The following is a 25268-nucleotide window of genomic DNA, read 5'->3' on the forward strand; positions in this document are numbered from 1 at the left end:
TTAAATGTAAATGCCCTTCTGGCTTTTGTTTACTTTCTCAAAACTTACTTTATTTGGGTTTTGTTATCCTTCTAACTCTTAACTGATCAATTTTAATATATTCTTCTTCTTGACAAAAAAAGCTCATCAAGAATGTGGTCCCAGAATGTGGATTTTTTTGGGGGGGTGATCATCCATTTGTGCAAGACCTGGTTTGCAGAGGAATGGAGAGAGTGTATGTGTGTTGCAAAGGTGCATGAAACTCACAAAAGCAAGAAAGATAAGAAACAGGTAAGCTGAGAAAAATAATACAATGAGACAGAGAGAAACATATGTTTTCTGTGAAGATAATCACAGGGCTACAAAGAATCACATTCATACAGTGCCTTATGGGAAGTTAGAGTCCTTGGATTAACACTATTTTTGGAAAAACAATGGAAGAAACAAAGAGTAAACAATCAAAAAATTATTGTTGAATGCTTACACAGAAAGCTATAAAGAAAGAGAGACTGTTAGAGAGAAAACACACACACATACATACACACACACACACACAAAGAGCAGAGTTCCCACTTGGGAGTTAGCGCCTGGTCAGATCATCTCTTTCCAGGTCAGTTTCTCCACTAGCAACCACTGATGGGGCATCAGCAGTGAGCATTTGCACTTGGCCTACATGATGTGAGCTATTCCTGTGCGGATATGATCAACAATGTGTAACACTCAAACATTTGTTTGTGATGTCCGGGGAAACAGCCATCTCTCCTCTAATATCTCTAATTTGTCGTCCTTTTTGATCCTTCCTTTCAAGCTCCCTACTCTCCCTCTGTACTATCATCCTCATTTTTACTTTTTTTTTTTTTTTTTTACTCTTGCCTTCCTGCCCTCTCTCCCTCATCCATTTCTCACACCCACACTCCTAATCATTTTTATATCATCAGGCATCAAAAATAGAGAGATTTAGCTAGAGAGAGGTAGAGAGCATTGACCTTCCTGAAAACAAAAGCTTTCTGCATCTTAAACAGCAAGAGTTTTGAGCTTGCAGATAGTTATTCCTTTGTGTATACAGCAGGCAATTATCGCGTTAAGACCCGCTGTCACTGCTGTCACTACTTATCACACACACACATACAAGCACACAAACACATGTTCACAAATACTGAAATTTAAATTGGCAATGAGGAAAAACATTTTCACAGAGGCTTGAATATACAAAATAGTAAATACTGTGTAGTAAACATGTAAGGGGAAAAATGGAACAGTATCTGAGTTAATTGTATAAATACATACAAAATAAAGGTCCAACATCAACTTTATTCCAATTCAGCCAGGTAGAATAGTTACAGTGGGAACACTTTAATGCCCACTGTCCCTCATTATGATGATCTCTGACCATCAGCAGCCACTTATTATCCTCCAGCTTTTCTATCTGTCCCCTTTGTGCCTTGTCGAGCCACCTCTTTGCCCCTTTGTGACTACACTGTGAGTAATACCATCAGCAATGCCATGTCTCAGCAATATCTAGGACGCTGAAGGTCAATCAGCAGCCAGTAGGCCTCATCTGGCTCTGACAGTCCTTCACAGCCATATGTGCAAACGCTAAAACCAATTTTAGCTGCATTTCTCAGCTTTAAACTTGAATTGAACTCATATACCACCCAGCCTAGACATGTAACCGCCTGGGAGCAGTATGAGTATCAATTCAAGGTTCAATTCAACACTTCTCACAGTTTTATCAAGGACCATTCCATAATTTCACACATGCAATGAAATAACTAAATCAATTAAATACAGTAACATAGATCCAACTAACATGATTGTTCTTCTAACATCCTTTGAAATGTGTTTCTCTTATTAAAAAAAATGTCATAATGGGGACAAAGCTATAAAAGGCTGTGTTTAACTTATTGTAAGTATCACAAATACCAAATTCATGAAAATAAATCACACTGATTGAGAAACAAACAAGAAAGTTTGGGAATCGAATGGCTGTTGTCAGCGGATGACCTGAGTTGTCATATGATCAACTTTTCTCTTTCAAATTTGTCGACTGCCCACGCGTCAGCTGTTTCCCTGTCACTCAGCCGGGACTTCTCGCTGAAGTCTATTTTTATCCAGACGTCAAATCTTAACCACCGAGAAGAACCGTAGAGCAGCTCTGTGGTCAGCCTTTTGGGTGTCCTGTTAGGTGACTGCAGCTTTAGGGCCCTGACAGCTACTTCACAACAAACACTCACCCACCACCCAGCCCTACTTGGCATTCTGTTTTAGGCAATGTCAGTTTGTGTGTTCGCACAAGTGTTGGAGGGTATGACAGCGCTGATTGAACCACAATTGGACAATGAATACCAATCTGTGCACTCCCAATCGTTTCTGCACGCCTTTCTCCTTCTCTGTCCTTGTGTGACTAGATTTTTAGTAGCAGCAGCACAGCCGACATGTCTATCAGTGTTATCTGTGACACAGAGAGTCTAGATATCCTTTACGGGTCCTTCAGGAGGATCCACATGGTCCCCAGCAAAATGAACTTCAACTAACAGTATCCCATGAAGAATAAGAACAACTTCTCTTATCATACAGGTGGTTTTTCTATGGTCACTTTGCAATTGCGTTAAGTTATGCAGTACAATTTATTGTGTATAATGTATGACTATTCATTACAACTAGAAGTATCCTCTTATAAAGGAGTCAAAACCTGTCAAATTAAGTCTGAAGGCATATGTCTGAAACAGGAAAATATTTGAAGAACCCTGTGCGAATGTCTTTTTCACAAATTAACATATTTTTCACTACAGCAAGTCTTCCTATCTATTTTGTCAAACTATCACCTCTGGTTTTTGCTGTGAATAGAATAGATAAAAATGGGGAGACAGAATATTTTTGACTCAGATCCACTGTTCCAAATTGTCTCAGGTAAAAGCAGGATGCAAGAAAAAAAATAAATCTCCAAACCCTGCAGAAAGTTCAGGCTCATTGCGTGTTTGAGGACAACATTTGACATCACACTGCAACCCCTTTAAGTCTAGACGGTAATGGTCTAAATGGTCTATGGTCTAAATATCCAACTTAACTAATTATTTAAGTGATTATTCATAAGTTAGCCAGTTCATAACATTTTGTTTTCATTATGTTCATTGTGATAAGAGAAAACAAACAAACATACATTCAAATGAATGCTTAAAATAGTTACAAATGCAAACTGTGAACTGAGTGTGACTGAAATTTTAATAATCTAAAAATGAATATATGACTATGACGACAATAGAAAGATAGAATCGGTACGATTTTTGTGAACGTAACTCTCTGAAAGATAAATAACCAATGTTCTCATCTGCGATTCTTTCAGTTTTTTCATGCACACAGTACTCTGAATATTAGCTAATATCCTGGTTATGGTCAAATTGTAGATAAACTATTTATATTCATCTTCATATCTTGTTCACGAATACATCAGAATACCTAAATAAATAGAGGAGTTTGGATGTTACCATGGGAATGAAAGTCACAAAAGAAAGACAAATCTAACAGAATAGTAAACAAGATGAGGTGTCTGCCTCACTGTCTCAAATGATAAAATCTTAAAGCAGTGCCCATGCCCTGCCGTCAGACTTTCAGAAATAAAAACATGTGGTGAAAAAAGTGCTTGGGATATAATGTTTGTATACACCAGCAACCTCCACCATATACATGAAATTTCTCTTTAAACTTCCTGGAGATGGAGGAGCCAAAGATATTTTATGGAGCTCCCTCTCTTTTTCTGTCACCATAGTTTTTGTCTGTCTCCATCTCTCAGTTTGAATCTTTAATGCTTTTCTTCTCTTTATGTCTCTCTCTCTCTCTCTCGCCGTCTGCTCTCCGTCTCCGTCCATCCCACCATGTCTCCCTGCACTTCTCTTTGCATTTCAGCCTTTGTCTGCACACTCTTGTTTCCATTGCTGTCAGACCCGCTCTCAAAATAACACATGACATAAATGCAAAATGTTGTGAAGGCAAGAAGGGGGAAACAAAACACAAAGAGGTAGGGGAAGAAAAAAAAAACAAAACATTAGGCGTTAGAGGAAAAACAGGGGAGGGTCAGACTGCCTTGAGCAGAGTTCACTCTAGTTATTTTCCTCCTTTGATTCGCCTTGTTTCAGTTTCCCCCCTCTTTATTATTTCAGAGCACTGAGTACTTTCGCTGCAGTTTGGAGAGACAGACTTATCGTTTTGCCCTGCAGGGGAGAAATGCAGATGGCAAGATGCTCCACTCCTCCCTCATCCCTCACTTCCCAACTCATTTTTTTTTCTCTCCTCTCCTCCATCCCTAATGAATCAAGAGAATTAATTAGAAAATATAAAATTAGATGACTGGAGGAATGGGGGAAGAGAAACGAGTGAGGAAGGGGTAGAGAGTGACATAAATAAGTTATTTTTTTTGGAGGGGGGGGGGCTGTAATTACTCATTTGAATATGTGGACAGTCTGCCTATTGGCCAGAGGACTATTGGACTATATGGCTATGTTTGTGAGTCATGTTGGTGTTGATGTACAATATCCCTGCTGTGCTGGTTCCTCTCTTCTCCTCACATACACTGCAGGTCAACTGAATTGTGTGTGTATGTGCATATATGTTTATATGAGTTGTTCTCCACACTGCATCATCTCTCTGTTCAGTCCCCTCACACTCTCTGTGATCACCTGTATTGTGTTTTATGTAATAAGAGATAACTCAGGATTTACACGTATATATTACAACACATTTTTCTGTGTCTGTTGTCGGACAACTAAACAAGCATAAAATGGTGATCTGATTGCAGCTCATGAGAGGATTTAAGCCTGGGGTATGCGCCAAAAAAACTTGTCTGTACAATGTGGTGTCCAGCCACGTTGCACAGAAGTTTACTGGCACCTTTAGAGGAAACAGAAAGTTGGGTTTACTTCCACACAGCCTCTGACCTGGCTTATGTTTTCTGGTCGCAATACTTCTTGCACACTATCAAGTCTTGGTGACAGGTGCGTAGGATCCCACACAATGTCTATCACTTGTACTCACTTTATTAACAACGTTTTGGTCCTCAGACCTTCATCAGGCAAAATTAATGAAGACAAATTCTAGTGTTTTCTTAAAGCTCAGGTTTCTTCATCCACATTTAAAACACAAGGTCGGCATTTTCAGATTCATCCGTTTTGAGAACTGTTGTCAAAAAACTCTCTTCTGCTGTCTTCGGGTGTCAAAAATGCCGGCTTAGTGTCATAGTGTAGACATGCTCCTAGAGATGAGGAGAGGAGGGGCACAGTTGATAGTGGACACACACCAACACACACATACACACACACAGACACAGACAATTCAGTTGACCTGTGGTGTATGTGAGGAGAAGAGAGGAAACAGCACAGCGGGGATGTCGTACATCAACACCAACATGACTCAGTCTCACCTCTTCCCCTTAAGACTCTTCTCCTCATCTTTCTTTTGTGTAACCTTTCCTCCCCTCCTTCTTTGAGAATCCTATTATCTCCTTTTTTAACACTCTTTATACCTCACTATCTTTCATCATTTTCCTTTTTTACTTTAAACCTACATGTCTGTCCTCCTCCTTCATTTTCCATCTTTTCTCTCACCTTCCCTTCCCTCCCCTTCTTTTATGAGCATTTCCTTGTCCTTTTGTGTTATCACCTTTACTTTGAATCTGTAATCTCGCTTTCCTTTTTCCTCTCCTCTCCCTCTCTCTTTGTCTCTTTGCTGCTGTCAGTCTGCCATTGTCCGTCTAGCTCCCTGAGGGGATACAGTACAAGTGTTTCTGATTTGGAGCCAGGGTAAAGATGCATTAGACAGCGACTGCTGTGTGTCACACTAACATGCACACACACCCCCACAACACATTCATATACAGCCAAGCAAATGGACCCACACATCTACATGTGCAAAATCCGAACGCTCGCCTGTAAACAGGCGTGCACACACACTTACAGACACGCACAGATGCATTCAGCAGACAGGTGCCGTGAAAGTCTTGTGAAGTGTTTTCTCCTTGTTCACAGAAGGAGGGGAGGAGAAGAGGACAGCAAACTGCAAGGAGGAGGAGAAAATGGAGAAGAGAAGATGGTTCCACCACAAAGGACAGAGAAAAGCTGTTACACTCATACAATAAATAAATGAGTGTAATTGTGTGTGTATGTGTGTGGGGTAAAGAAATTACATTGTTCCCATGTCAAAGGCCGTTAGAGGTTAAGTGTCTATTGATTTTCTCCTGATCGTGAGATGTCAGTGTATACAACATGGCATTGTGTGGTCACTTTTATTGACCAGCAAAGACATCACATTAAAAGAGGAGTCATTATACTGAACTGAAAGGCAAATGGACTCATCCAACCTCAGGGGCTTTGAATGAAGTTACAGACTTCTCTCTCGCAACTATCTTTCATGCAGGATCACTGAGTACGGTGTGAAAAATATAGAGTTTAATCATCTCCATTGTGACAGAAACAGAACATTACAGAATTGATAAAGATTTAGTTTATTGTGCAGTTGTATCTACTGACTTGGTTAATCAGAGTAAAGTTAATGCCAGAAAGCAAGACATTTTTTTTCAGATGGTTAAGACTTTCCATGTATCATTGAAATTCTTAATGTGAAACTCTAAAGTACATTGATTAAAATGTCTTTGAAAGAGGTATCTACAGAACAAAAAGCTGAATTGGTGGCAGAGCTGTGGAAAAAAAAAGAAGAAAAAAGCATGGCCTTGAGGTAGAGAAACAGGATTTGCTTCAGTACTGCCTACTGCAGCACACTCTGCTCCTGAGAAGCCATTATGAGTTACAAGGGTTTACGTGTTGGCATGCACACAGGCTGTCGAAGCTGCTGGCCTTGATCCCACTTCACTAGGAAAAATGCACACACATATAGATCAGTGTAGCATAGGTGAAACAGCAGAGAATTTTTAGATGCTTTTTGCTGTTCGAGCAAACTTAATGCTTCACCCTGCAACCCTCAACCCTTGTTACCTCAAGCTTTACTCTAACCAAGCATGAAGCCAATCTTTACCCAAATGTAAAAATTAAAATCAGTTTTAAGTTATTTTTGAAGAAATAAGGACTCGAGTTGGTGATTTTGAATCACCATATTTCACAGAAGATGTACCAAAGTTTTATGGACTACTTAAGGTACATAAAACCGAGTACCCTCGTAAACCTATCATCTCCAGTTTTGGCAGCATCACCTATCAGACAACTGAATTCCTCAGCAGTGTCTTGCAACCTAGAGTGGGATGCACTGAACAAGACATTAGGAACAGTAGGGAGTCAGTGGACAACAGGAAAAAGGTCGATGGGGACAGTCCTGTACTTATGTAACACACAAGCAAGTTCCATTTGCTGAAGGAGGCTGTGGGATATGGTTGAAAGCTTCAGAACAGCTAAGTGTATATTGTGTTTAGAATATTTACCACATGAATCTCAAGTATTGCTGGGCGATATGGCCAAAAAAGTAAAATCTTGCTTTTCATCAAGCTTAGGAAGACTAAAACATGACGTTGAGGCGTCATATTTTTTCATATGCAAGACAGTTAAGCAAGAATAATAAATGAACTGCACCATCTGCGTGGCTGTCATAGTTATGCATATTCAAAAAATACATTATCCCATACAGCTATGGAATGTCAGTACCCGATTCTTCAACAAAGAAGAGCATGGACAGCCACTTTAATATTCAGTTTTAATAGTCAGTCTGCTTATTAATTTATTTTTTTCCTTCTTTTTGTGTTTCTTGACATCAGCTATGTCAGCTCCGTCAACTTTTGGACTAAAAGTAACCTTTTTGTGCATGTAAAAATTCAGTTTTCACTATGTAGACATTTTACACATTGTGCACAGTGTACACATTATTTGCATTAATATACATGTTATTTGGATTAATCAAATGAATTTAATATATTGCCCAGCACATGCATAGACATATGACCTACGATGGGTCCCTTTGCTTCTAACTCTTCTTCCAAGTGTGAGGGTCTTAGTCCTCATTTCCATGGAGATTTCTTGACTGTGTAATTCTGACAGGAAACAGACAATGGAAACGTATTTAACCTGCCGCATCAGAGCAGCCAAATGTCACACATGCACACACACACACTACACATTTCTCCACCCTGTCTGTCATTCATGCACATTTGTTCAGGAAAACACATTTACTCATACATATAACCTGAGTACAAATTAATAAAGTGTGTATATATACACAATCAGCCTAATGTACCTGCTACAGATTAGCAAATGTATACACATGTGCCCACAGGCATGCACACACAACCTTATCATACCTTTGCAAGAGGCCTTTGGAAATGCCAGCAAATAGCTCCTCAGAACAACAAGGTGTTGCATTTCTCTTTTCAAAATGCCACAAGTTAGAGACAGCTGGAGGAAGTCATAAGAAGGAGCAAAGGGTGAACCAAAAGAAAATGAAAGGAAATAGTGACAGAAAGAAGTAATAACATTAACACAAATTAACATACTTTGATTCAAAATTTAAGAGGGCTATTACAAGCTAATTTCACTAAACACGCTTTAAATTCAGGCAGAATAGCAGAATTGATAGCTTAATTAAATACTGGGGGAGGGAGGGGGTGAAAGAGGGGGAGCAAAGTGAGTCAATGAAAGGAGGATGGAACCGAAAGGATAGCACATGGAGAATAGGGTGGGTATATGCTTAGAGAGAGAAATAATGTCCATGCCTTCATTGCACTGTGAATGTGTGCATTCACATTTCTCAGTGAAACAAAAACTATTCTCTTTAGGGATCTAAACTGACAAAACATTTTAGAATGAAGGATGAAGTCGTTTAATTTGGAGGACTTGTTGATTTACTCGCATCCTTTTAAGTCTTTTCTTTCTTCCAACTTATACACCTAACGTTAACACATGAATCAACTGCACAGCAATACTGTGTGCCCGAATGCATTCAATGTAGACAATGATGACTGCAGTTGCTGCTGATGTGCTACTTTTGTCATTCAACTGGTGTGGAGAAGGTGTAAAAATTACTTTTATGTAATAAAAATTTGTATTGGCGTAATAGCTTTTGTAACCATGGCTTTCAAATTGAACAAATTCTACCGAAAAATCAAATATTCATCAGCTGTGCAGTGATCTTTAACAGGCTTGCATCACCGACCATGTCCAGTCAACAGTGAAAATAGTCCCACACAGTTTACAGTTCAAGTTGCATCTAATTACATTTACATTTCAGCAGTACCCTCCACAAAGCTGCCAGACTCAGCAGCACATCAAAATTACTTACCTGAGCTTTAGAGTAGCTACAAGTTCTTAGTTTCTTGCTTTTGACATAATGCTTGTCATCCACAGTCATTCTGCTAATGTGTTAACATGGATCAACCCCCACATATATGATACAAAGCTTTCCAAAGGAAGAAAAGAGACCTACTGTACACACAGCCCTGCAAAGCAAACATCTTACACACATACACGAGCACACACACCTTTAACAATTCTGAAATTGCTTGAGAAACAGCAAGAGACAGTCATAAACCCTCTCCATATTGCTGCTCCGAATGTAGACAAAGCACATATGCTGCCTCTCTCTTCTAAATTGTCTTTTTATGGAACTAATACCTGACTGAGATAGAGGAGTTTACTGCCCTAATATGAACGAGAAGATCCTTTTACCTCAAAAAAGGTTGTGATATGTTACCTGCACTTTCCTCTACCTTATGAGCAAATTGAATTGCTATATGAACAACTTGCAAACTTCAGAGTATAAGTCATGGCTGTATTACTGTAACCCAATAGATGGCCTTGGGTCCAAATTTTGTTGTGGTCCCCCTGCTGACTCCCCGCTGACTCCCTGCACCTCTGTAAGACAGATAATACAGGTAAAAATGCAGGACCCAGGACCCACCTTGAGGCTTGTATGATAGTGCTATATCAGCATTGAACCTATCATCAACTGCACCCAAAGTGCCTTCTAACAATCAAAGAGTATTAAAAGATCAGGAGCTGCCCTGTTTGATTCTTCTTTCTGTCTCTCCAATCATCAATCCATGCACACTCTTTTAATCTTTCACCCAGACTCTCTTTTTCCATCTTTTCCCTTCAACTATCTCTATCTACACCTAGATCTCTTTCACCTTCTCCCAATCACTCTATATATCTCCATTCTTCTCCCTGTTTTAGCTTTTTGCTCTTTCTTCTTTTTTTTACTGTGATCTTTCTTTTTTGAGTATCAGTTTTCAACCTCTCTGATAGCTGTATATGTGACTGTGGTACAGGACAGTTTCGTATTGTTGAGCTGCTATTTGGAGAACATTTCATGGATGGAAACACATAGCTGAGATAGACAGAGACTCTATTGCTGCTGATTTAGGACTTAGTAAAGAGAATGAATTGCTGCTATTTATCCTTGCTCAAAGATGTAGCCTGACTGGGCACTATGCCGACACGTACCGCCCATATAGGTACCAGCACGCACACACACACACCCACACACACACACACCACACACTATGGATAGATTTAGAGGGCAGTAAAACAGCCATCTCTGCTCTGCAATCTGGTAAATGACCTGGCCATCAAAGCTCCACCACAGCTGAGAGCAGAGGTAGAGATCAAGGATGGGAAAGAGAGAGAGAGAGAGAGAGAGAGAGACAGAGACAGAGACAGAGAGCAAAGGAAATATTGGAAAAAGCAACAACTGTAACTTACAAATGTTACCTTCATGGATTCATGTAAATGGAGGGTTGGGTGAACAAGAAATGCACTTTGTGATTCCATTTTGCTTCAATTTATCAATACTGAAGGCAAAGGTTGGACTCTGTCTACAATGTGGTTTACTGCTGCTCTAGTATGTGTAACCTTTACACAGCAAAATCTAACTCAACTTGCACCCAGTGTTCACCTGTCATAAATATGGCTGCGCCTCAAGTTTCCAGCAGATCATTGCTTACTAAGCAGCATTGTGATAGTGGGAAACATGGCATCAGAACTAAATGAAAGTGTCAGACATCAAATTGTTATTCTAAGCAAAGAGGGGCTTTCTCAGCATCAACTCATGACTAGACTAAAGGTTTCTAAGTGGTCTCAGAGGACAAGTGGCAGATTCTAAACCACTTCTCAGGGGGGGAAACAAGACATACGCTTGGGGTGGGCTAAGGAATACCAGCATTTCATAGAGGATGACTGGAAAAAGTCTTATTTACTGATGAATCCAAGTTTGAGATTTATGGAAATAACAGAGGGGTGTGTAAGGAGACAAATGGGAGGATGATACTGCAGTGTGTCAAACGGACAGCGAGACATGGTGGTGGGAATATTCCAGTCTGAGGGTGTTTTGCCTACTCTGGAGTTGGACACCTGCACCGAATTGATTACACCCTGACCAAGAAGAAGTACCACTAAATTCTTCAGAGACATGCTCTACCCTCTGGTTTGCATCTTTGTGGAGAAGGATTCATACTGCAGCAGGATAATGATCCCAAACACACCTCAAAGCTTTGCAAAAAATACTAGAGGATCACAGAAGACCAAGGTCCACAGTCACCTGACCTCAACCTCATTGGACATTTATGGTTTCAGTTGAAGACTGAGAAAACAAAGCATTCTGTGACATCACAAGAAGCTTTTTGGAACATTGTCAAATCATGCTGGGATAACATGGGTCATCAGGTTTTGCACAAACGTGTGGAGTCCATGCCAGTTCGAGTGCATGCTGTCTTTAAAGCAAAAGGGGGACATACCAAATACTAAGATATTCTGAAATTCATTTACATTTTCCAAAGATTCAACTTTTCACTCAAATTGTTAAGCTGATATGATCCTTTAAACTGAAAAAAAATAGTATTACATTTAAAACAAAAGCAAAATAAAAGTATCTTGACTAGCCGTTTCAGACTTTTGGACCTCACTGTATATCTTTTATTTTTCTCTTAACTTAAATGATATGACAGGAATCGGAATCATGATCCAATATGAACCAGAATAGGAAATCTAAATATATGATTAATAGTCTTAGGTTGTTCTTAAAATCCACTGCTCTGTGGAAAGTGACATATAGTGAAAATTCACACAAGGAGCTGGATGTCAGCGGCACGTAAGCACTACAGAAATGTCAGTCTACACCGAGACTGACTTTTTTTTTGCTTTTTGCTTTTTTTTTTCTTACAGATGTCACTGTCATAAGAGCCAAAGCCTGCCAAACTAGAAATACCACCAAAACTATTGGTCTGTTCACCAAAAAACACTCAGATGTACTGCTTTTAAATGCATATGTATACTGAAAATACTTGCTGCTCATTGACTGCACAAGTGTATGTAAAATAACTTCACTGTTCATATTTCATTATTGTGAATGATTGTGTTTCATCACTACATGAGAATACTTCACTATGCTGATTGTTTCACTAATATACAGTACATAAGAGCACTTACACTTGTGTGTGTGAATTCACACACATCTATCAAACACTCTAATCTTGTTCACGCAAAAGACCAGCCACAACACTTCCAAAAGAAATCTCATTCTCCACATTTTCTCATTTTATACACATTTTCATCACACCAGGTACTTTTTGTTCTGCTTGCCAACACAACATGTGTTAGTGGAGCACTTGAAGTAAAAGTTCTATGAAACACCTTATTCTGTTTAGACACGATGAAGTGAAGCGGTAGTGCGTGTGTTGGCGCAGTTGAAAGAGGCGCTGAGATGATTCATTCTTCTTAAAAGCGTAGTGTGTCAAAGTGAGAGCAACAGTGTGGAATACTGACCTTTAACATTTAAAGTTTCTTATGTGCTCATTGTGAAAACCACCAAAGAACTGAGTCATCCAACATTTCTGCATGCGTGTGTAGGGGATTGTATCTGTTTTATGGGTTTTCATGTGTGCTGATGTCTATATACTTTTCTGTGTATGTTGTATGTTGTATGCTGTGAGTGTGTGTGTGCATGTGTGTGCAGTGTGGTGTGCATGCACTGAGATCTGTCACATCACCTCCATACCATATGAGATTGCACATCATGACTCTGCCAGTTCCCCACAGCTTAATGTGTCGTCGGCAATTAAATCACAATCACAGATGAGCACACACACAGACACGGACATGGGCACACACACACAATACAATGTGTCACAGGACTGTCATAATATCCTGCTTAGATGTGCATCTCCTGCACTGATGTGCCACTGAGTAAAGCTCTATATTTAGATCCTGATGATTCTTTTCCACAAACTCCATACTGTATGGAGAATACTGGTGATGTACAAAAGTTGGAATAAATTGGGTAATCCCAACAACATTGGCAGGTTACTGAAGTTCCCACAATAGCAAGTTGTTTTTTTATTTACTTTTCTTGGATACAATTGCACAGTGGTAGCCACTGGATCATCAGTGTATTCTTTCCAGACACTTTATTTCTGGTCTTTTAGATTGATAGAAAATTTAGAAAAATTAATTTTCTATAATTACATCATCAAGAGGGGGACTATCAGAAAAAAGATGTTTATTATTTAAGACTTCTACTTCCAGTATTTATGGAAGTGTGTACGTTTGCAAGCATGCGTGTGTAAAAAGAAAACGGAAGAATGGAAATAGAAAGTGGAAGTATTTTAATGTCTGTGTAAGTAGGTGTCAGACTAGATATGAGTAATGACATATTTTATTCCAACATCAACATGTGTGTCGGTTTTTAAATCTGAACAAAAACTGTGTCTGCTCACATCTGCTACATTTTGTAATATAACATTATGATTCTCCTCACTGTCTATGCTTCTGAGTTACTATGATGTTTGTTGGCAGCCACTCTAGGTAAAATTACATTAAGCAGCTGAGTTTTGGACATATAATGCAGTGTTTCCTGCTGCTCCATCAAAGATGATGTGATTTTCTCCTCTAATCTGAAGTTACTTGCAATTGCAAATACAAACCCCCAGCACTTAACCCTTTTAATATGCAATGTAGGGGTTGTGAGCTTGGTTCAGAGCCATTAGCAGATTTATCTTAAATATGGTCTTTGTTTGCAAATACAATTTGGTTGAAAGGTATTCCATGTACAATTTTATCATGTCCAAGAGTATACGAGCCATAATAGTGTTTGATGACATTCCTGTGTCAGGAAAACTTTGATTTCAGATGTGGTCTAGTAAATATATCAAACTCAAATTTAGGCACACATTTCTTCTGTTGTCGCTGTTCAGGATCCCAGGAAATGATATGACAAAATCTAAAATGTTAAAACTTGTTAAAATGCAAGTTTTTAAGAAAATACCTTTGCAATAGGAACCTTATATGCAGTGCATGCAGGTACACGTAAGGACTGTGACAAAGTCTCTGAGCAGCAGATTTCCCTGTCATGAATGCGGTTAAGGTGGCTGTATATGTTTGTATTTTTTTAAATGGACTATTACAGCATTCTATGCTGCAATGAATATTCCTAACTTAACAGTTTGGAAGCTGCACAGTGAAGTCCCTTTTGGAAATATACAGAACAAAAAAGAAAGTCTAAACAATATATAAATGCAACACCTTATTAGATGCATACATGTTCAAATGTATCATTCCACAGCCAGTTTCTACCTATAAATGACAACAAAAGCAGATTAGAAGCTACTCTCATCTCTAAAACCAACACAACTTTCCACTTCTTTGTTTTTTCCTTTTTTGGTGATGTTACCCCACTGTCAAGGCTGTATAACTCTGCATTAAGCTTTTCTCTTTACTCTCCCTTAATGCTTACTCTAACACTGGCTCCAATCAGTCTGCTGTGTGGTGTTAAAGTCCTTTCAATCTGTGCAAGAGAAGAGGAAAGATAATTGGAAACAATCAAGGAGAAAGTAAGCACTGAAGCGAACACGTTTAGGAGATATCGGTGTGAGGAAATGTTGGCTTTTATCACTGTGAGACAAAACAGGGATAACAAACATTATGATGCACGCACGCGCCTTCACAAACCCTCACAAACACACACACACATACCAATAGAGGTAATGATTATGAAGCTTATCAGTTTACTCTTTTTTCAGAGAAAGCAATGACAAAGCTAATAATTAAGCCATTAGAAATTGAACTGTCAGGTTCAAACACATTTTATCTCTTCCTCTTTCTCTCTCTCGCTCACACACGCACACATACAACACAACACCTACACATACAGTATTTGTTTATAGTTCCTTTTACTACAAAATCTGTTACAATGGGCTTGTATTATTCTGCTACAATTTTCAGTTGCGACTAAAGTAATAATTCTCCTGCTGTCTTATCGTTGTTTCGCTCACTGTTTCTGCTCAGTTGAAATGTTAATGTATGCAATACTCCGTATTTTGGCAGCAGCTTCAGGTCTTCTGTTGTGCTGAGTTTCTCAGATTACATGTCAATCAAATAGTGTGAGTGGAGCAGTGACACACACACCAATTCCTGTGCACAAAATGTCATTACTTGATTTTATTTCTTTTGCTAGTAAATGGCAATGAAATGTATATTTAAAAATTATCATATCAAGCACTTGTAGGGCACAGCCTCCACTTAGAGATAAAAATTTTAAGTTTAAATTTATAGTCATTCATCAGTATATAGGTGTACAGTTGAACAATTTGTTTCTCCTCTCTGGGGCAAAGTTGCAAAAGTGAAAAAAAGAAACAAGCAAAAAGAAAAAATCAGCTGTGTGTGCATTGTCATTCTGCTCCCATGCTGGCCTTCTGTGTGCATTTCTAAGGGTGTATAAAACTGTTCCCCAGGAATCATCTGCCGCAGTTGAGTTCAGGCATTAAAGCATAAGAATGCTGTTACTCTTTAACTTTCTTAATACCAACAAATCCCATGAAAAGACCAAAACCAACAATGAGTTAGTCTGTCTCTTAATTCTTTGACTTCACTGCACTGTCTATGAGCCTCAAGCCCACTCATTCCTACTGAAAACATAAATCTATATAAATGGGTTTAAAAATATACAGTTTAATTGTAAAGAGGTACTCCACAATTAAACAGGCTTTGAGCTGTAAACTAAATTATATGACTGCACTGTAATGAAACACATCAAAGCTGGTGTTAATATTGACATTGACACCAAATTTATAAAAAAAAATCAGTATTTCATGGGTTGAAAATGGCTCAACCTGTCATCTGCTGTTTAAAATCAGCCCTGGAGTAGAGTCGATCTATTGGGAGTTCTCTATCTCATGAAATTTATATAAATGGTAGAATGTTAATGACCACCTCCCCCAGCCCCCACCTTTGAGTGTGAGTTTGTGAAATCACTTGCATTTATTTTCAAATACTGTATATGCTGATCCAGACATTTTTAGCTAACAGGAAGAAATGCAAAGAGGATTTCTCTTGTTTTTGTGACTGCCAAAAGTGTTTCCTCCCATGGACAGTCACAGACAGAGAGATTTCCTCTAGCAGGTCAGTGCCGCTGTCAGCTGTTGAAGCTAAAACTGTCTTCATGTGAAAATAGACCAAGTTAAACATGTTAAATATGGAAATTGACTTTTAGCATGTTTAAATGTTGTTGCACTGCTTGTCTTCCTCTCACTGTTAGTCTTCCTCTCTCACCCACTTTTTAGCATTTTTCAAAATTATGCAGTGGGTGGAGTTGGGCTCAGACCTGGGGATGAAGTTACACTTAATGTGATTTCCTAAAACAGCTGGTCACTGTAGTTTTCAGCAAATGCTACTCACACAGGAGGAAATAGTGCTTTTGTTGAGAACTATTTTCAACCGCTGACTAATCAACATTTGTACACTAGTGAGCTTTTACAGCACCAGGACGGTGTATGTGGGAGTGACTCAAAATAAACAAAAGGGCCTTTGTTCATCATAATGAATTAACATGTCTCCCAGTGCAACAGTGTGGCTCACTGATGTGTTTTAATAGTATCTGACGGCAATGAAGCTCTATGGCTCAAAGGAATACAATTTATCAGGCTTTTGATACATGGGAAATACGTGTGAGAAGGATAAATTGTTGGTTTTAGTCTTTCCGTGGATTTTTTGACAATTACAAAAGCATAGATTATTGCCAGTCTTATCCTTTAAAGCTTGACCAGCAATACAGATACACTGGTGTGTAAAGTGACAACCCCGTCTGACATCAAAATGTATCATAGCTACATTAGATCAGGCTAAGGCAGAGATTTTAGGCCTGTGCTGACATCTGGCCACTGCTCTGTGTCTCTCCCTCTACTTCTTTACAGTACATCTCTCCACATTCCCCATATCCACTCTAGCTGTCCCTTGGTTCATCCAGTAATTGCACTGATTATTGCTGCAGTTACAAGTAAAGGATCTTAGTGTCTGTGTATCATTTAGTGAGGTCTCCTCTCTGTACTACTCTGCCTCCCCACAGAGGACTTACTGCCTGTGTGTCTGCTGCTGGCGTTAGCTTGATTGAAATTGTAGCACATACACATGTGAACATACATGCACACGTAAAAAACTGCACATTTACTAACAAAAATAGGCGAACAGAAACACAACTGCATTCACCAGTGGGCACACACACACACGCTTAGACATTTTAGACAAAGGTCATCTTTTTTTTTGTTTTAAACATATCTGACCTTTGAGAGGTTGAGACAGCTTTTCTGAGCTTTACATTGAATTAGTTTTAACAGGATAAAATATGGATGATATGCTTGCTATTGTGGCAGCAGAGGATGACTCAGATAGTGTGTGAGTGCATGTGTGTGTCCTTGCCAAGGTCTCCGCAGGCTTGACATAGAAAGGGAACTAAGACAGCACTGAAAGGGAACAAGAGAAACAACAAGCAAGTAAGTGAAAAGAAATGAGGATGTCATGAAGGAGGAAAGTGTGTGACAAGCTTTGTGATGTGTCTGTTCGTTTGGCTGAGGTCAGTCTGGTCTGGCCAATTAGGCTGCAGAAGTTGTCTGAGAGGGCCGACCTACTAAATGTCACATGTAAGAACTAACAAATGAGAAACACGCACATGCTAATAAACATACAGTACATAGGAATGGGCCTATACTAGCTACCTGATTGTTCTTTGCACCTTCTTATTTCAAGGCCCTAAAATGAGCTTGAGGTGTGTGTCAAGAGGGTACATGTTATGTAGCTGATCGACCATGAACAGATCTGCATGTTCTTAGTTTTCAGCCATGTGGACATGAATAAAACATTAAAATAGATGTGAATATATATATGTGTGTATAAGCAGAAATTACGTTTATTTAACTTTCAAAACTGTGCCCCACAACATCTTTGCACACGAAACTGTTAATTATTTCAGCTACATATTAACCACAAAATGCCTGTATCTCTAGAATTACATTACAGTTTATCAGATCTATCTATTAGATAAACGGAAAGTGAAATATAAAGTGTAAAAAGAAGAGGAATATGCTACCATCTCAATTTCCAGCTCTGTCTACTTGCGAGATCGATTCTGTCTCAGAGGAACAGTGACAAGTAGATGAAATTCTCTATCTCTCTATCTCTTTCCCTCTCTCATGCAGACTTATGACAAACATTCCACATCTGAGCGAAGGGATTTGGTATTTGTATATCTACAGTATGTATCCCCCCACCTGTGACAAACAGAGGGACAGAAAGAGAACTGATAGAAAAAGGCTGTGAAAACACACACAGACACAGAACAATATATAGCAAACAACAATATTTACCTTGCAAGTGTGAACAAGTGTCTACTGAACTGTTCCTATGTACCTAATGAAACAATATAAACATTAACTGTGTATTTCATATAACTGATGTACTGCAATCAGTAGATTAAATGTTTAAAATATTCAAACTATAATGGAGGTAAATAAAATATTGTGAGTGTATAGTATGTGCTATAAAAGATCTATTTTCTGTGTGCGTGTTAGTTTTCCTGTGTTTCTATACTTGGACAAGTTTCCTGACAAGGTTAGAAATATGCTGAAAATGTTCAAAAGTCACAACATTTTGTCTAATTATACAATGATAATTCACAGGAATGTTATTTTTCTTGGCTTTGGCAACACTTTAGGTGATGAGAGGTTATTACTTTGCTGTCTTGCACTCAATACAGGTACTGGCCCAAACCACTGTAATAAAACATGACTAAGCTCTGTGAGGCTATAAGAAACACAAATTGTAAAATAGATCAATGTTGAGGACCAAAGTTTGCTTTTGATCTATGGTCATTGCGGTAAATGTATTTATTTATTTATTTTCAGAAGATATTAGGGCTACAAAAGCTCTGGCACATTGTAATGCATAATGTTTTACACTTAGTACTGTACTGTAAGTGTTACATACTGCATATCGACAGGGTAAGGTGACACAAAAAGTAATGGTTTTGGTTTTCTAATGTGGTTTTGTAATAGTTTTTAGACATGAAAGACAGTGGTTGTCATGCTAACGTGCTTAAAATTAAAAGTTAGCATGAAGATGTTTATTTTTCATGTAATGTCACCATGGTTGTTCAGCATGTGAGCATGCTATCAATTGCCTACATGCAACTCAGCACTAAACACAAAGTACAGCTGAGGCTGACAGGACTGTCAATCTTTCTTTTTTAAAGGTATGTCATCATAAACAAAAGAATCAGACAAATTGAAATGTTGTCCTGATGCTGGTGCTAGGTTAAAGGTAAGAGTATCACCAAAGTCATTACAAGTCATCAGGTGGGCATCTTTAATGTCTGTGCCAAGTTTCATTACAATCCACCCAAAAATTGTTGATACATGTTATATATACACATAGAGTCATTGCAATCCCAAGAGCCACGCTGCAAGCGTTAAAACATAATAGAGACACACGTTTCTTGAACATTTCACATGAATAATAATTTCACATATGACAACATGAATTTCAAATGTGCTATTTGAGTGCCTACTGTAATTTGAATTTCCCAGTAAAACATAGAAGCCTCATCCTAATAAGTGTAAAGCTCTTCTTCCTCTATGGCGGAAAGGCTTTTCTGGTCCATCAACTCTTTATGTACTGTGATTGTAAATTAGTAAAATTCAGACTGATCAATGATGCTTTGAAGAACCACTACTGATTTACAATAAGACAGAGTTAAGATTGCCATTAGTGGGAATGATTATACATGTAGTGTACAACAGTGCTCATAAACACAGTAATACAAATGAGTGTTGGAGTGTGTTTGAGTTTGTATGCATTAACTTGTATTAAAACAATTAGGAATCCCCAATCAGGGCAATTGATCATCCCTGATCATCCTGTGTCGCTTTCTGCTCCCTCTAGCTTGAGAATACAAAAACAACAAAAAACTGTGTTTGCAGTGACAGGTCACTCAGTGGAAGTATATAATCTAGAACATTTTATTAACATAAGAATGAGCATCGTGTTTTGCTCGATGCTTCGTCAGACTAATGCTCAAGGCAAAGTTACAGTAATAATAGATCTTTGATCATATTCTTTTATGGGCTGCAGTTTGCTGTACTTGTGGTTTGTTTTATCTAACTACTGGTTCATCTTGCAGTTACCATCACCTGTTTCTCTGTGGTACATGATGTATGCAAAGCTTCCTCCTCTTTTTCAGAGTTTTTCATACTTTTCTTGTCCAGTTTGAAAAAGACTCACTGTGTCTTTAATACTAACATAAACAAAGAGAAATTCACTGACACATGCAGAGTAAATGCATGCAAACAAGAGGACTTCTTATTTCTACTAGTTAGCAAGTTAGGAAACATAAGCACGTGAATACACACACACACACACACACAAACACAGACACACGCTTTATGCCATTCTCTGAAAGATCCCTTGCCTAATCTAAGCAGCCTTATCATGCCATCACAGCCTTTGATATGGTAAGCAGGCCACCACTACAAAAGCCCAGCTCTGTCAGATGAAACACACACCACCATTACTGTTAAAACACAGGAGAAAGCCAAGCAAGGAAGAACCGGCAGGATGGGGAAGAGGGAAAAAAGATGGAAAGGAGTATGTTATGGAGGAAACAGGAGGAAGAGCAGGAGGCAGAGAGGCCTGGAGGGAGGGAGGAAGGGAGGGGAATGGCTAAAAAAGGGAAAGAGAGGGAGGAGGAGTGGGAAAAGTTTCAGTTGTTTTGCTTACACAAATTTTGGAATTTGGCTAATTGTGTCAAAACTCTACACATGCCAAATAAGACACAACACTTGGAGATAAACATCTCACTTCAATGTCAAAATGAAACTCTGTAATCAAAACCAAACTATCATTTTACAAATTGACATATTTGCAACTAATTGATACACACATGAACCATTTGAATTACTCTTTCAAAGCAGCAACAACACACTTATGCACTTTGTACAAAACACTGTTGTCTTTAGTAAGTTGTGTACAATTTAATTTTCTCATGCAGGCTTCTGTGAAAGAAGATGCAAAAATAGAGAGGCATCAGAAAAAAATATATACAGCTTATTTTTTGCTGTGTAGGTTTTTTGCTTTTGTCGGTTTTTAAAACAACAAAAAAACACAAAGAAAAGTAGAATTACAGCAAGGTAATCAATACAATATGTAATCTGTAAATTCATGGAAACAAAAAACAAACAAAAATAATTACAGTGCAATTACAGTGCAATAGTAAACAAAAATAGTCTTGTAAGGGATTGTAAGGGATGGGGTGGATGGTTTATTGGTCCTGCCTTCTGTTAGGGTCTGGCCACATCACCTCATCCATATCACGAGCAATATCACCCCTGGCTAGGCAACAGGGAAAATATCACCTTGCAAGCTGTATCCAACCCTGGACTGACCCCACGTCAATGTCTCTGCATTCCTCTTCCATTCCTTGTCAGGGGAGGCAGCTGGGCATGTTGTTACTTAGTGGTCATACACCTTCCAATGCCAATCCAGAAAGAATTCCACAATCGGATTGAGAAATGGAGAGTAAGGGGGCAAGTATACAACTGAACCAGTCCCGGACCAGAGCAGCCCGGTGGAAAGTAACATTATCCCAGATGACAACAAACCTGGGTTTCCCTGGTCCTTCCTGTACAACTGCATTATGTAGTGCATCCAGAAATGTGATTATGTGTGCAGAATTTTAGGGACCGAGGGTGGCATGGTGGTGGAGAACTCCTTGCAGACTAATGGCAGCACACAAGGTAATATTTCCCCCATTCAGCCCAGGGACATCAACAGCAGCTCTTTGTCCTATAACATTTTGGCCCTGACATCTGGCTAGATTGAATCCAGCTTCATCAATGAAAATGAACTCATGAGGCTGTGCAGCTGCATCAAAGTCCAGGACTATAACAGAAAATACACATTGTACCGTGAATATGGTCTAACTCAAAACACAGTGTCTACATTTTCACACAAGGATGGGGGTGGGTTGGTCCAGACACATTCTGTCATTCAGTCAAAACTACAAGCTACAGGCAAGACAGGTGCCCCCACAGACAAAGTGATTGAAAGTACTGTATACAGCACCAGTAATGCTGATTCAACCACAATTAGTAAGAACCGTTGCAGCGTCAGAGAAATAGAGGTGCACCATGACCAAGCACATTTTCAGGTGGAAAATTTAGAAATATAAATAATAATGAAAAGAGGGAACAAGCAACTGAAGCAGGTGGAAGTGGCCAGGAAGACTGCATCTGTAGCCAAACAGATTACCAGAAGAGACTGTGTGTACAGTATGGAGAGAGCAATAGAAGGATGGAAGAAGGAGGAAGAAGGAGTTAGGCAGGTATGTGACCATGAGATACAACACAATGTCCAGTTATCTCCTAAAACACCCGGTAAAGAGGCATAAATAATGGAAAGCTGACAGCACAGAATATATATTGGACTTCTAAGTATGAAGAGGCTTAAAGAGGAGGAGGAATGAGGCGGCTGTGTGTGTAGGAATGTGTGTCTGGATAAAAAAAATTCAAAGAAGCACATCTTTTCTAGACCATCTTTTCAGAAGCAATGATAAGAAAACCATTTGCGTGATTTAAATCACCACAAAAATCATTGTTTTGAGTTACACATGAAAAACATTTGTTCCAAAATAACATACCTGGCAGCACCCACTTACTCAAAATGGAACCAGGGGAACTAATCTCAGGAACTAAACTAGGAACTAAAAGTCCCTCATGTGCATTCCATCTGAAGAACCAGGTAGATTATGCAAATTGGGCCCATGACAAATTAAAATAACTAAGTAACTAAAACATTAATGGTAATGACTAAGGCCTTCTTTTTAGACTAACCACTTTGCAGTGACGCTAAACAGTCAAGCAGGGAGAACTCCACTGTGGAAGACAAAGCAGATTGAATAAATCAGTATGCTTTATACAAGACATGTTCCCTCTTTTGGATAAGCAACTTGACTTGCTGTCATCCACTGTGAGAACAGCACCTCATTGCAAAATAACTGCTACAATGAAGTGGACATCACAAATTCATGATAATACATCAGTGATTAAATGTTAATGTTAGTATTGCATTCCCATACAGTTGGGGTACTCAGCGATAGACAGACTTTTAAAAGATAGTCAATATCAAAGCAACTGATGACATCATCAGGGTTATTTTCTCATACTTGATAAAGCTCTGAAGCCACAGAAGACTTTATAAAAATTGTTTTCACAGGCTGAGTAGCACTCCCCATGACAAGTAAACTGACCTTTATGTGTAAAATTGGCATCTTAACACACACATACACGCTCAGAGTGACTCAGCCAGCGGACAGTGCATTATGCGCTCATGTAAGATAAATATTTGTTTCCACATTTTGCGAATGAGTAATAGCTTTTCTCCTGAAAGTGTGATTCAACATCCAGTGTGATGAAGGGTAAAATATGTGAAACACTAAGTGCACAGAAATCCATAATGAATCATCAGTGTACTTAGGAAAAAAAAACATGAGCAAAAGAAGCAGCGAGAGAGAGGATGCAGCACAGTATGAATTAAGGGAGCAAGAAGCAAGAGGCAGATAGAAAAGCAGGTGGAAAAGAGAGTTACGAAAACAAAGTAGGGAGTAGCAAGAGCGAAGGGGGACAAAAGAAGAGACAGATGGAGTGACAGAAAAGGGAAGAAGGGGAAAGGGAGATCGAAGGGGAGGCAAAAAAGGGAAAAAGAGAGAGGCATAGGTAAACAGAGTTGGTATTGTGTTTGCTATAAGGAATGAGCAGGGCTGCAGTGTAATTAATCACAGAGAATGGTGATTCAGACAAGTTATCTGTTCTCCTTCATGGCTGCGTGGCCACATACACACACAGACACACACACAGTGATGCAACCATGTTCCTGCAAACCCATAGACTACACTCCTGAATTGACTGCATATGGAGACAAACAGGCGTGGATGATAAAGACATAATCAGAGACAGTTTTAGAATGATGACATAAAAATCGATTCAGTAGTGAGGATTTGGTAATTAATCCCCAACCTTTTCTCAGGCCTCTCTCTCTTTCTCTCTGTGGATAGACAGATAGAGGCAGGGGTGGTTCACTTGTTCCCAGGCAGACATGGTTAATTGAATACAGAATCAACACTTCTCCGCACTGCTCACACGCTACACATGCTAAGTACCTCCATTACAGAGGGAGGGAGAGAGAGAGAAGTGAGGGTTGAAGGGATGGACAAAGTAAAAGGAGGGGGAAGCTGAAATGCTTTCACAATATTTAGCCTTTATTTTTAGTTTTCTGGAATTTCCATTTATGTTTCATTATGCACATATTTAAAATGTGCATAAAATGGATAAAAACTCAGTTTATAACTGCAACAAAATGAGTACGATAGTGACAAGAATGAAAAAAGTCCTTTCAGTCCAAATCTTTGGAGACTTATCAACAACTAAATAAATAAAAATAAACTTGATCACACAATGTTGGCCTGTAAGGAGTGACACTTTGCTTGAGTCTTTACTATATGCAACTCTAAAGACAGTGAGCATCTTTGAACCTTTTAGCTCAGTTGGTAGAGATTGAGTATTATTGTTGTTTCCCATGTATTATACTGTGCTTCTAACCACCTTCAATTTAACATGCTGCTAAATTAGTTTGATGTTATAAATCATCATCATCATCATCATCTCTTTATTTTCCACTTTCTCTATTTCCAGATAGAGTTTAGTGCATTGAAATTAAGCAATGAAACAATTAATTCACGTTCTCTAGCTCAGCAGCACTGAAAGTGTGTGTTAATGATGCTTGGTATTCAGATAATAAAATATATTATACAGATTTTTAGACCGATCAGATAATCAATGTATTTCAAAAGTAATTTAAGGGTTCCTGTTTGGGGGAGGAATGTGTTTTCCCTTTGATTTTTTCCATCCAGTTTTGCCCTTCTGGTTGAGGAATTGGTAGATTTTATTTATAGAAAAGACAAAAAGTAGTTCCATTGTGTCTGCTTACTGTTTA

This window comes from Thunnus maccoyii, chromosome 18 (genome assembly GCF_910596095.1).
Source record: "Thunnus maccoyii chromosome 18, fThuMac1.1, whole genome shotgun sequence".
In the NCBI taxonomy this organism is placed as follows: domain Eukaryota; kingdom Metazoa; phylum Chordata; class Actinopteri; order Scombriformes; family Scombridae; genus Thunnus; species Thunnus maccoyii.